This window comes from Branchiostoma lanceolatum, chromosome 17, assembly GCF_035083965.1.
Source record: "Branchiostoma lanceolatum isolate klBraLanc5 chromosome 17, klBraLanc5.hap2, whole genome shotgun sequence".
Taxonomy (NCBI): Eukaryota; Metazoa; Chordata; class Leptocardii; order Amphioxiformes; family Branchiostomatidae; genus Branchiostoma; species Branchiostoma lanceolatum.
This window is the reverse complement of record NC_089738.1, coordinates 16,350,120-16,363,420: the sequence shown is the minus strand read 5'-3', so window position 1 is coordinate 16,363,420 and position 13,301 is coordinate 16,350,120. Positions and strand designations below refer to the sequence as shown.

Here is a 13,301-nt window from a genome sequence, read left to right as displayed (position 1 = left end):
ATGTCGATGTACAAGAATCCTTGTATAAACTAGACTCGAGTAATCTAGTTCAATGTACACCTAGATTCCAAGCTAACGAATATTGATAGAAGACACATGTAATGCAATGAGGTGTTGTATTCTACTCCACAGCTAGCTTCATATGTTGATATTTCTTTAAAGACTTTATTTGATACGATAGACTATGATTTTTTAGACGACCTGTACCTTTGACTTCGAGGCATGAATTTACTATAAAAGTCTCTCAATCTTATCGGAAATGAAGTTTTAAAAACTTTTGCTCGATTCGGAGAGTGTCCTCTCCCCCGTTCCGTGAGAACAGGACAAGTGACAATGACCGTGGCACTGCACCACATCCTTAGGAAATGACGTCATAGGGGTCACAGGGGTCACTCCACGGATTAGTCACGTTTTCTGGCGTGTCAACCGGGAATTCAGACATACATTAGTACATAGGATAACAACACATTTACAATTTCACAAATCTTCACAGCTACATATTGTTATAGGGGCCATTCCCACTTATACAACAATTACACTGTACATGTTGTATTTTACACACAGCTTGTCTAGATATCTGGACTGCAGATATCTGCCAGGCGACAGCTTTTTTCTGTGTCTAAACAGGAATTTTATGGTCTTAATGAGGGTTTTTTTAGATGTCGGGAAAATTTCAGCCGACCACTCTGAAGCATTCGCCCGACAACTCAGCGGGAGTCCCCGACCGCTCCAGCCGGACGTCTAAACGGAATGTGTCGCGTAGTAGACATCTGGAGGTCGGGGTTCACGCTAGTTTGCATATTTGGCGGGCGATAAAGCGGGAAAACTTCTTAGCATCAAGGACCATTTGTTCTCAAACGGACGACGGACTTCTTTCGTGATGCCAGCTCGTTCGGTGGATCGGCCCTCCCCCCTCTGCCACGACAAGGGCAGCGAGTAGGAACGCAGCGTTGATTCTGACCGGTCGCTGTCGTCTTCCCCGGTACCTCAAACGCCTCTTATGCTCAACCCTTGCTTGCTGCCTCATGTTTAGCCACACGCGAGTCAGATAAAGAAAGAATACCATATTCATCATGACGAAAAACACAGGCGGTTCTCCCGCCATTTTGAAACGCGCGCTAAAGGTTAAATAGGGTCACGAGTGCAATCAGCGCGCTGCGTGAGTCCTGCGGTACTTCCTGTCGGTGTGTATAAATGCGTCCAGATATCTAAGGCTCAGATGTCGGCGGATTTTTAGATATCTGAAAAAAACTCTGTATAAATTGGGCCTTAGACTAAACCTGTTTACGGCATTTAGTAATGTATAGCTCCGCCCACTGAACTATTTACAAGTTGTGATTGATGGAATGAGAAGTATTTAATGCAGGGAATGACAATATGCATCTTTGAGGGGGTCTTGTTTCACAAAGAAGATGCCATAAAAGCAGACATAGAAGCCATCGTCATTAATTAAGAAGATTTTTGGTCGGGGGAGTCATAAAATTAACAAACCAAAGAACTTATGCCCTAATTTGGTGATTAACAACTTTGCTACACAGTTATAAATTTACGATTTACACAATAAACAGTTTATTCAAAACTAAAGGTTGTATTAATGGACAATAAACGAATGAATAAAAGACTTTTGTATTAAACACCTTCATGCCCCGATGAACAAAGAACATAATTATCCTTATAGCTGTTAACGATGGCTAATTTACAAATACAAACAAATCAAGGAAGTTGTCATTTGCTAATAGTATAGAAATTCAAATCATCGCAAACAACAACAGGTCTTTGAAAATACATTTTATCTTTAAATCCATGTTATATTACAATTTGATTGGAAGTGGAAGATACGAAGGTATCAGTCTTTAATAGAGACTTATGTTTTCGGTTTACTGTTTTTTTATGAGTTTTCTCGGTGCCAAAAAAGTGTTATTTTCTTTTGTCGTTTGCTGTACAGTTACCCGATATAGAGATTTTCAGGTGTAAGGTACCTTGCCTTGCTTTCAGTTCGTTATTTCATCATTACAGGAACGCTTTATTTTCATTTCTTGTTTATCACTGAGGCGGAATAACAATTCTAGCCTTGTTATATTGTTCAACATGGTTCAAATGAGGACACAGGACTGTCCGACGCTTTGATTATCTTGTCTCTCCCTGTAATTATCTTACGTCTGGACGTCTGGTCACTTTCCGAAGAAACCTTGACCTCTGCTCCTCCGGGCTTCGAACCCGTGTCATTGGGTTCCCGTTCCACCAGAGGACGATCGCTGAGTGACCGAAATTGGATTTGTGCGATCCTTGATTTCAAAATTGTAATAGGATGCAAGCAGCTGCAAAGGTTTGATTCGAAAAACACACAAAACGTTGAAAAATTCGTTCTTTATCTATGAAATTCGTTAATCTGCCATATACTTTTGGTCGCTATGCGGACGCAGCGCGATCGCCGTCTAGTGGAAGTTCGAAACAGGGTGTAAGTTATTCAAAACAGAGGTTGTTGGGCATTGGGAAAATCGTGACCTTCTTTTAATATCATATGCTCCGTTTTTTGTTCGCCCTCCTCCCTAAAAGCGGACAAAAACGGGACATGTAATAAGAGGGTCACAATTTCCCTCAACAACCTCTGCTTGGAGAGTAGAGTTACGTCCAAAGATAAGACGTTTATACTCGTTTCAAAACTGCCTGACGCAGAACAATACACCTTGTTGACTCCTTTCCGTGTCGTTCGAATTGTCTTTGTTAAGGTCGGATCACCTTGTCCGCAATGACACGTTCCATCAGGTTTGTACGGCACGGAAGAAAGCCAGGCGCTCCTCAATAGCCAACCCGCCACTTAAGTAACAATAATTTCTTCCCCAACCCTTTCATACTACAATTTGCCAACAGATAGTTACATTATTCGTCATTCAGCGAGAAGAAAGACAGTTCGTACGATCTGTCTGTCACTCAACAAAGCAGCTGGCCTACGTTAGCCAATGGCGAGCCCACAGGCTAAAGCGCGTCAAATTACGCAGAAGAAATGAGCGTTTTGGTAGATTTGTTTTTCAACAAAGTCGTAATCGCCCCACAACATCTTTACCTACATTTGTGTACAAATGTTTGATACCAAAAACAATCATGTGACAGTTAAGATGTTTGATCCCTGATTTGATTTTTTGTGTGTATACATAGATTTTTCTTGTAGTTTTTGGAGGGTTTGAAATCATAATGGTGTCGGCATTTGATGTTTTATGTCTATATAACCTCCTTGATGTTATCGATTATCATTTGGGAGTTGTAGCTGTTGTGTGTATTACATAAACAATTCTTTGAGGAAAAGATATTTGATTCATATGTTTTTGTGTATACATATAGTTTTATTGTAGTTTTTGGAAGTATTTTTATCAGAGTGTTTGGTAGAGGAAAATTGATCATTATGGCTTCAGCGTTTGATGTTATGGATTATCATTTTGATGTTACCAGTTCGAAGATATATCTCTTGTGTGTATCACGTAAAGAATTTTTCCAGGAAAAGAAATGTCGTACTTCCGACGACCACCTACTCAAGATTCCATACATGCTGACGTCCTCCCATTTTCCAGCGCTAATTTCAGACCGGTATTGTGCAGCAATTCGTCACGGCGGATTTTCGCAACATTACCGCCCGTCGGAGTCCTGCCCTTACGGACATCACCGCTCCGGACGGCCCGACACCCTCGGCGATAAGCCGCCCACCCGGGGTTTAGCGAGTATGTACCAAGTACCGGTATTTCAGCCAAACCTAATGAATATTTACCCCCTTCAGTGGCCATAGCCCCCAATCTGTTAGCACATCGTTATATTCAACAAGTGGTTGTATGAGGTGCTAAGTTATTCATGGTGCTACCATCCCCCCTACCCCCTGGCCATAAACGCCTTAATTGTAGTAAGAAAATTAGAGGCTCAACTGCGATGGGGTCAGGAGATAGTAGTTTGGGGTTGGGGTCATCTATCTTTGCTAAATCTTAGACAGTAGACTTGACATCTTAGCTTGATTTATGTCTCAGAATGTCGCGGATGTAAAACAACAATAGAACGCGGAAGAACAAACCGAAACTACGCCAAATGTCCCAAGTGTTTGAGATGTTTTCTTTACCGTTTCTGCTAGAAGAAGGTTTGAAGCTGTCTCGTTGCGTTACCGAGTCTCGCCGATAAGATGATTTTTTCACTTCGTTTCACACAGTAGAATTGACATGCTTGCAGAATGTCAACAATGTTTATAGATGTGAGACAAAAAAAAATATTCAAAATTAAAGAGTAAAAAGAAAAGTCGTATCAATATTTCAGTGCTCTTTAAACTTAGTGAGCGAGTCCTTAACTCTTAATGCACATTAGTAGTTTTAATACTTGTCGGGGCCAAAGGATTGTGTCAGCCCGCCCGTTGCGCCCAAACAACCCGGGAGCGTTCCGGTTGACCCCGTTGCCCTCCCCCTCGGCGTAAATTACCGTAAACAACAGAGGATTTGCGCCCCAGCGCCGCTTACGCCACTGGATTTGTGCAACACGCCTCCCGCCACACATCCAACGGGCAGGTGCTATCTTTGGAAACTGTTGGAACCGCTTCTTGTAAATTTTACAACGTTGAATTTTACAACTGTTTTCGGTCATTACCTACTTAATGTTTCACAACCGCGTCAGAAATGTAATTGTCATTAAAAGGAAAAATACAATTTGATGACAAAATCAGACACAAAAGAAGTACGCAACGCATCACCCCGAAGTTAAAACTTTGTTGTCACAATACAGACGCTAAAAAAAGTGAGTTTGGACAAAAATACACAAGGCTGAGTTATAGCGGCCTTGGAACACTCGAACTATAGAGGGAAAAATCTGGGAACACAATGTTCCCATAGTCCAGAGATTGACCCTGCTATTTTCAGCCGTACGGATGATCAAACAAGCCTCTTTTCTGCCCGCTGCGTCGCGCACTTTATAATATTTCACTCCTCCTTTGTTTGGGGACTTCAGCCGTCAAATGGACCGCATCACGAGCGGATGCTGTTACCAGGGCGACGGGTGGCGAACGCCCAACGATGTCTTCGATCCCCTTTAATGAGTCAGTCATGGGAGGGAATAACATTTTCGCCACCTCTTTTGAGCGCGCGTTTTACCAATGAGGGGAATAATTTCCGTTTCGGCAAGCACGGTGATTTTTTTTCTAAACACCGACAAGTCGTGTGGGGTAGGGTTCTGCGTAAGACACTGACATATTTTAGAGTTGCCTTGGTGTTTGCTACCGCGACGAATAATATTCCATTTATGACTCCGACTTTAACTATTCAAGGCAACGGAAACAAGATAGGAGAAAAAGAAACGCGGTACTTTGGAAGTTTATTTTTAAAGTTTCGTCTATAAAAAAGAGAAAAGTTGTGAACGATGACTATTAATTAAACTGCAGTCCCCCCCTCTCCTATCCATCTCTTTATTCCGATGCTCGGCTAACTGCGCAGAAAAATAAACACGAAGTGAAACGCAGACAAACACACAATCTGGACTCAACCCAAGCCGCCTCAATGCGTGAACAATGCGGCTTTATTGAGGAAACTCTTGTGTATTGTTACAGGCGATAGGTCTCCTTTCTGCATGTTGAAAAGTGCGGCTGAATGCGCCACTATTACGCCATTCTTTCGAGGTGAAAATCTTCAGTGGTCGCCACTTGACCGCCCTGTATGTTCATTCAAACGTTGGGCACTCTACAAATCGAGATGTAAGAAACAGACAAGGAACCAAACCGCAGGACGATTGTCGAGTCCGTAAACATTGCATAAAACACGGTTGAACCCTGGGTCCCCACCAAGTTAGCTGACAAATAATTCATGTATGCATGGCTTGCTTTCCCCTCTTCTCGTCTTTCTCTTACCCCCTGGTAGGCCCGGTGCTCTCCACATATCAAGCGGGTACACAGAAACAATGCCAGATTGAATCATCACCGTTCTAGAGATGAGGAGAACAAAGAGCGCTGTCCGCTAGGAAATCTGCTCTTCTGAATCACAGACAAGCCTAACAAATGCCCGCATAAAGAAGACCGTTACGATGTATAGAATATTAGCAGTAATTATATTAACTAGCATTTGTTTGGAACAAAGAATCAAAACATAAGTGGACAGGCCGATACTGAATAACACTAATGACTCTGAATATCAACCATCAGACATGAAGAGGGGAATAATTAGAGTCCATTGCGTTCAATTGGAAATTTGCTATTTTAACGAAATTCTATTTTCAGTAATTATCTTTTCATGGCCGTTTCGGCACTTAAAAGCTAAAGCTGGTCAGAAAAATTTATGCCACAATCTTCACTCAAAAATAGTTACCAGGCAGACTTCTCTATACGCCAAAAAACAGTTACTCAAGCAACTGGATATAATGTTTGAAACAGTCATACGGTTCTTTTTTTAAAATCATTTTTGGTACGCAAACGAATGAATTCAAAGGAAACATAATTTGAACACAAATTCTTTGCCCACGTTGGCAAATATCAAAATCTTTTAATATCTAGCCAGTAACATACTGTACAAGAGTATGTACCTGTAATACATACATATCTTTTTACATGTTCCGATTACTTCTTCGAATTCGTTTAATACATTGTTAGAGTAAGAGTTATACTTCTGCTTGAGGGTTTCATATGTTTACAGCGTTGGTATGTCTCTTCCCAATACGTATGACATAATTAGATGCATTTTTCTACATTCTGTGTGCAATTTTACATGAGTGTTTGAGACCGCGGGGGTGGAAAAGTCAGATGGAAGAGTTAGCATCATCCTGTGTTCCCTCTAACTCGGCGTGACGACCCTTTCGGTGTGTTCGTCCGGCCTTGCTCGCCGTGGTTTCTCTCCGCCTTTTGTTCCCATTCTCCTCACCTGCACGGGGCGGGACCGGCCAACAGTGGGGAGTCCGGCGGCGCCGAGAAGTGGGTGGAGCCGAGGAATAATTTCAACCGCTACGGTGAATCACCCGATCCATCGTCTGCTGACCCCGGGGGCACCAAGCTTCAACAACCTCCATTCAAGTTCTGAAAAAAACAGAGACCGCGTCCATAAATACACCGGGCCGCACCGAACTAAGCGCTGAACATAAGGCACAATGGTGAAGTTGAAAACAACCAATATGGTCAACGATTGTAGGTCAGCATTACAGGAGAACATAATTATAGTAAGGTCATTCACTCGCAGAAAATGCCAAGCGAAGGTATTAGAATTGTTAGAATTCATATTCAAGTCGACAAGTCATAAAACGTGGGGATTTCCGATACAGTATACACATGGTTGCGCTTGAATACTATCCAATGCGTATCTCATGAAATTTATATGAAGGTTAACTTAGTCTAGGAAAAATATCATGCACATCTTTTACCCTAGCGTTTGAGCGCATTTAAATGAAAAGTCTATAGTTAACACCTTCTCGATTTATATTAAGAATACGACACGAAAAACTAAATTTAGCAGCGTATAATGAGGCTGTTGTTGAGCTATAGTGTGCATTTCTCTACCTTCATTGGAAAACGCAATTGTAAAAGTGAACGGTCTGGGAGGGGTCTTTTGTGCTGAGTGTCGTCAGACAGAAGTGTCAATCAAACGATAACTCGATCTGATATCGAATCAACGCTAATAATAGTTGTCAGTTCGCCTCTCATCCGATCGAGTTACTCCCATATACACAACAATTGGCAAAGTGGGCAATTTTAAGTGTTAGATGATATAAAAACATAAAGGGAGCGACATACGAGCCGACAAGAATGATTGAAAGATGGTAACGATCGACTCTTTCAAAGATGGCCGATAAAAATATGAAAAAGATGGATATTTCAAACGTGTTTTGAGGATGCTTAGAAAAGGAACGAAACAAACAAGCAAAAACACAGCAACGAAACATGACGCTAAATTAATCTTCAGAGATCTATAGATTGGTACTCTGCAAGCAGAGGAGTGGTTCCGGCTGGTTTTTGACGTGTATTATGCGTCTTTTTCTCTTTTTTTGTTGTTGTGTGGTTTAGTGAGAAAAAAAAACACATGACAAAGTAGAAAGCCCGACAAAAGCAAGCCAGAACCAGTCCTCTGCTTAGAGAGCATAGAATCGTAGGAAAACTTGTTTGAAAAAAATGTAACAATGACAGATAACACGTAGGCCACGCTCTGTCCTTGCCCGCTCCAATTTTTGACCTTTTACCTATTTATCACTTATTTATCACCTATTTATCAACCCCTGGCAGGTAAACTCGGAGATAGGAACAGGGACAAGGACATGTCACAAAACATCTGCCTTCTTCATTGTGGTCTAAAAACGCGGAAAATTCAGACTCTTATACCAAGGACATTATTATAACGCCCTTGCTCATACTTATCAACTGTTGAACGTATAGGGATATAGGGAAGGTATCGTAATACTAGAGTAAAATATACATGGTTTTTGTTGCGTCTATGCGTAGTAGATAACGGTAAAAGCAACGTGCTGAATAACACTTATTTTATATAATTGGCTAATATTATTCGTGGTATATGATACATTTCAAGGTAATTCGATCCCAACCCAATTTATTACCGGGTTTTCAGTCGATTTCAGAAGAATATGTGTTTCTAAGCGCTTCGGTGTGAAAATTGCGCCACGTTTTCAAAAACACTCACTTTTCGACTTACCGCCAAAATAACGGCAATTTTTTCCATTCCCCCCATTAATTTGTGCCATCGATCAAACCGTCCGATGTTTCACGGGAGGGCGGAGTGATTTTCTGTGAGAGTAAGCAGTTCTCATGCAGCGGAGGAGAACGGACCCATATTTCACGCTGTTCTCATTTGCATAAATTAGCATACAATCCCTCTTTTCCCACGAATCTAGCGCGGATGGTGTCCCGCTTACGCTTACCGTAAACTCAGTTCTTTTCGCATAAATTTTTAGAAATAAAAAAGTGCCCCAAAATCTAGTCGATATTTTTTTCAAAATTATCCGCAGTTTAACACGTATTCCCGTTCTTACTCTGCATCATATTCGTGGAAAAAAAAGTTGCGTTTTTTGGGCGGTACATTTCTAAATTTTGCGTACGGAAATAACAAAAGTACCTCAAAACTAGACGAAATTTTATTCCAAACTTACACGCACTTCAGCACACAGTCCCGTATTTTGTCTACATCATATTATTCGTGAAAAAAGTAGCGTTTTCTGGGCGGTACATTTTCAAATTATGCGTACGGTAATAACAAAAGTACTTCAAAACTAGCTATAGATAAATGTTTTTCTTCAAAATTATCCGCACTTCAACACATATTCCAGTTTTTTTCTACATCATATTCGTGGGGAAAGAGTTGCTTTTTTTGGGGCGGTAACATTTTCAAATTTTGCGTACGGTAAATAAAAGTAACTGTGCGTCAGAATTTTAATACTCGCATCTGTGGGAATAAAAATGGTGGCCCACCAACAGCGCGCCAATTATGCACACTCAGCCGGCACACCATGAATCAAGTTGGGCGCTGAAAGCAAATGTAATATGCCTGCCCCATGGCCTCTATAGCAATTTACATCCACCACGAGCCCCGTAATTTGTCATATGCATGTGCGTTGGGCAAATTCACGAGTTCGGACCGTAGCTGCATCATGGGTCGGACATATGTCACGATATCTCCGCCGCTGAGCTAGTTTGTATGCAGTTCTGACGGTACAGACGACACGGAAAATATCAAAAGTTGTACTTAGTTGATGGTGTCGTATATAGAACAATATTCATTAAGAATTCTTGCGAAATCTATATTAGCATGGGTCACAATATTACCAATTGTATGCGTCTTTCAGGCACAAACGACATTGAAAATATTGTTATTTGTTGATAGTATTGTAAAATCTTTTATTCTTTAATTAGAAAATACCTACTTGTTGCCACAACTTGCCCATAGTTTATGCCCTGTACAATCAAGGACAATATATATAATGTCCTTGGTACAATTAACTGTTGTGCAATAAAAATTGTACGCATACTTGATCATGGGTTCGAAGTAGTTGTGATAAAAACATGGATTAACCACCTTGCAAACATGTACTTAGCTATCTGCGTAGCTGCTGTTATATTTCTGTCCATTATATGCATAATGTCTCATGTTGCTCTGGTGGTCTCTATTCCAGCATCTAACTGCATTGCAAGCGACTTTTTACTATGCGTGTATGTATGTGTGTGCGTGTGTGCATACGTGTGTGTCTGTCACGTTGTGTTAGTGTGCGTTTGCCTGCGCACGTGCGTGTGTTGCATGCGTATGTGTGTTTGCATGCGCGCGCACGTGTGTGTGTGACAGTGTGTGTGTGACAGTGTGTGTGTGTGTGTGTGTGTGTGTGTGCGTATGTGAATGTGTGTTAATATACCTTATCAGACCTTACACTTACAGTTCGAATAAATCTTTTTCCATATGTTTTCTTATATCTTCTTATTTCTTTGTACATAATGATGGTGCAACATCGTTCCTTTCCTTCTGTGTTATCTACGGCTCTGATGTCGGCGGATCTTTAGATATCTGGAAAAACACTGTATAAATTGGGCCAAAGTTTCAACAAGTTAATTCCAGACCCAGATCCACCCCTTCCCCACTGGGCACTGCTCCAACCGAACTCCCCGAGTCTCCCAGATTGCTTCCCGCCACCTCGCCTGCTCACATATCGATCCGCGGGGAAGTACCCCGCCACACGGAGAGACTTCATCACCGAGACTCCCACTTTAGTATTGATTGCGAACTAATTTACACCGAGAGGAGCCTGCCCCGAGCCCAGACAAGTATATCACCCCCTGCCGCTCACCTCTGACCTCCATCAGTGGAGAAGAAATTGGCGGGAAAGTTAGGGAGGAGAGAGAAAATGGCGGCGATACTGCTGAAGTCTAGCTAGTCCTCGAATCTCCAAGCAGATTTTTCGGTGGCAGAATCGTTATATAGTCGCCATTAACCCACCTATGGCATTATGGGTGCTGTCTTTGCCTGTTTAATGATTCTGCCACCAGACGATCTCACTTTGAGAGTAGATAGCCTCTCATAGACCCTACCAGACTCCATAGATTGCTGAAAAATTGTAGAAATTGGCCAAATAGACTGAATCAGTGAATGATAAGACTGCTGGATGCTTCTTCCACACAAAGTGAATGTAGGTGATGTGTTATTCTGGTAAAATGAAATCATTGAAATGATGCTGGGAGTGATTTTGAAATGTATTTTCTTATTACACTTTAACGTATATCTAACGTGCTCACATACTAGTACAGTACATGTATATGCTAATCTCCAATCAGACGATGGGGTAGGAAGTTGTAACGTTTCCTAAAGGGCAGTTTCTTTACCATCTGCGTCTGCTTGGAGATCACACATAGACAGCATTCAAAGACCTCAACCACCTGTTCACAGCTATGGAAGCACATACTAGTCTCTAACAGACTCTCATTGGCGGACAGAAAATGTCGAAATTGGCCAGCGTATTTTATTGACCGGTCATTGGAGAACAAATTTGCCCGCCAATTCAATCGGTTGACTCTATGGCCTAACTCATCTGGGCAATGTCTACCATTTTTCAGGCATCCCACGGTGTCTACATATGCCTCATTCTAAGCTCCGCACTATCAATTACCAACTCATCGCTTTAGTATTTCTACAACGAGCTGTCTATGCCCCCCCCCCCCATCATTCCCATGGCCATTTACCGACTATAAGTCTAATTTGTCCCCATTGTCGCTGATGGTTTTTTGATACTGCAGCGGCAGACGAGGAGCGGGCCGTGTCTGGCGTCCCTACGGCCTCATCAGGCTTCAGACCCGGGCGTGATGGATGAGTCGAGCCGCTGCTAACAGGTCCCCCTACCCTCATCAGTACCATTAAATATGGACGGCCCTCGCCGGATCTATTGATCGACTTCGGCAAGCCGTCGGCAAATGTCGGAGCCTGCCCGAGGGAAATCAGTTGGGAGATAGCAAACCTCCCTCTAATGAGTATTATTACACCGTCTTCATTGGATAAGAAATTAATTTAATTGAAATATAATGCGACACGTACTCCTTCAATTTGCATCGCACAAAGAAACGCAAACCGGGGCCCTACTTTAACTGTCATCGCTTGAAAGGAGGAAAATGAAATAAATTGTCGTGTTGTTTGACAAGGAAATAAAAATAAGATGTGTCCTGAGGGGCTCATTCGTCTTTAAGGACGTGACGACAAATATGAGTGACTATGGGGTCGTTGTCGCGGAGTCTGTAGTAATTGTATACCGCTATTGTCACATAATAACCCATAACAATTATTGCAATTGATACAGCTACTTTCTTTACAGCTTTATCAATAGCTTCTACAAAATCAACGTAACTGCTCGCTTTTTAGTCTCTACCAGACTGACTACGCCGCCTATAGCTATAGGGAGAATATTTGGCAATGGAATATTTGCCACCACAGGTTTTCATTTGCAGAAGGAAGTGTTAACCTTACCGTGGACTGACTCTTGGCCAATTATTCCTTTTTCTACCGAATTCTACCACCCGTAACCCCATAGGATGGCCTGATGGAGGCTAGTACCAGGCTCCAGAGGTGACTGGAAAGAGTAGAAATTGACAAAATTGACAGATAACATGGAAGATGAGTCTGCTGTAGTCTGGCTGTCTGGATGAGTCTGGGTACAGTAAAGCAGACGGCATGTTATCTGTCTATTTGGCCAATTTCTACTCTTTCCCGCCGCTTATGGAGCCTGGTAGAGGCTAACTCGATTTAGGAGGAGTCTCGTACATCTCCAAGCATCTACTTGTCTAATATGAGTAATTTAATGCCCAGACAAGGTTATATGACAATGATAAGTGTATGAATGAATTTGTTCTTGAGAAACCTTGCTATGACGTCAACACCAGTCGTTAATCATGTGTGGATGCGTCGAAGGTAAATGTCATTATCCGCTGTACGTATTGTGCCGGGCAGAATGTGAACTTATTAAAAAGCTATCATCGTTCCCGAGTTGTTGGTGCATTTCACGACATCTCACTGGAGTAATACGATGCTAGGGATACAATAAAATGGATGGTTTGAGAAGGGTGATTTGATCAAATTATTTGAGCTTCTGTATACGGCATTGTATCTGTTGTGATCAATATGATCAATGTATGCTGACAACAAACAGTTCGACGAACTGAACATTGAATGAGAAAAGCTTTCAAAAGTTCATAAGGGAAAGGATTTTCTTATAAAGCAAGCTATTTTCTTGTTTCAGTACATCACCCTGTTCTTCATATTATAAACAGCTAGCTTCAAATATCCCTTTATAAATGGATCTTTGCTTTCATATGTGCTTTCTTGTGATCG

At 41.8% G+C, this 13,301-nt stretch overlaps 1 protein-coding gene across 4 annotated transcripts in view; it reads right to left on the bottom strand.

Annotated features, from left to right (window-relative positions):
- Window positions 1–5,491: 5,491 nt before the first annotated feature.
- Window positions 5,492–13,301, bottom strand: part of LOC136422586 (transcription factor Sox-3-like) — an 86,170-nt gene continuing 78,360 nt past the window's right edge. For all 4 annotated transcript variants that reach the window (XR_010753638.1, XR_010753639.1, XR_010753640.1 and 1 more), the window contains one exon: window positions 5,492–7,018. The gene's annotated coding sequence lies outside the window, so the exon portion shown is untranslated. The remainder of the gene's footprint in view (window positions 7,019–13,301) is intronic.